Raw genomic sequence first — 1,133 nt, 5'->3', positions numbered from 1 at the left:
GAGTGGTGGTGGGCGTCCCAAGGGGGTGGGAGAGGGTCTGCCCCACACTGAGCCTGGGCTGGGACTGGTCCCACCGGCGCAGGGTAGCAGGAAGCTCTCCCACACACTTACTGGACCTGGGCTAGGACTGGGTCTGAGGGTTCCTGGATCGCGGCAGGAATTCTTCACAAACGAGTTTTTTTTAACCTATGCTTTGAATTAGTAACAAGGCTATATAATTAGTGACAAGTGCATATCTCAGGTTCTATCAATAATGCAAAGAATATTTTTCATTTTAGTCATATTTAATAAGTATATAAAAAATTTCATTTATAGCATTTCATTGTGTACTAGCCAATGAAATAATCAGAAAATTAGAAAATGTATATTATAGGTAAGAAAAATGAAGCCCCAAGTGTTAATTGATGTGTCCAACTGGACACAACTAGAAGGAAAGTCAGAGTTAGAAAAAGCAAGAGTCAGGGATATAGCTCAGTGGCACAGCGCCTGCCTAGCAAGCTCAAGGTCTTGAGTTAAGATTAAAAAAAGAAAGAAAAAAAAAAGCAAAAGATAGGAAAGTGTCCAATGGAAACTATGAGAGCAGGAATGACTGAGTCGGGGAAATAGAAATCCTCCCTCAGAGAACAAACTCATGCCTGTTCCAGGGCAGATTTCTTCTCCACCTACTACCTGTTCGAAACCCTGACTCATTCTGGTCATAAATCAGGATTCAGATGTACTATTCTCCCACATCAGTAGATGGATGGAGTGGGCTCCCATGCTATGCTATGTGGATTCCGACTGAGTCTGCAAAAGCTTTCAGAGGAAGCTACACAGAAAGTCACTATTATTCCTTTGCATCTATCAGTGAAGTAGCTTCTGCCAATCTGCCCTCAGGAAAGTGCTTCATTTGAAATGTGGCAGGCTCTCTCATTCCTTATATAGTGCTTTACACTCGTCTGAAACTCTTGTGCAAGTCCTGCCTTCTTTTAGAAAGATCTCTTGGTCAGGCGTGATGGTACATGCCTGTAATCTTAGCACTTGGGAGGCTGAGACAGGAGTATCATTGCAAGTTTGAGACCAGCCCGGCCTACAAAATGAGCTCTAGACCAGCCTGAACTGCATAGCAAGGCCATGTCTCAAGAAGACAAAAA

At 43.3% G+C, this 1,133-nt stretch overlaps 1 long non-coding RNA gene across 1 annotated transcript in view; it reads left to right on the top strand.

Annotated features, from left to right (window-relative positions):
* LOC111812542 overlaps nt 1–1,133 on the top strand; it is a 19,398-nt gene that overhangs the window by 17,557 nt on the left and 708 nt on the right. The gene's annotated exons all lie outside the window — the stretch shown is intronic.

The sequence above is a fragment of the Octodon degus genome, unplaced genomic scaffold (genome assembly GCF_000260255.1).
Source record: "Octodon degus isolate 3935 unplaced genomic scaffold, OctDeg1.0 scaffold00128, whole genome shotgun sequence".
Classification (NCBI taxonomy): domain Eukaryota; kingdom Metazoa; phylum Chordata; class Mammalia; order Rodentia; family Octodontidae; genus Octodon; species Octodon degus.
Note: the sequence above shows the minus strand (reverse complement) of the source record. Positions and strands in the feature narration are given on the sequence as shown.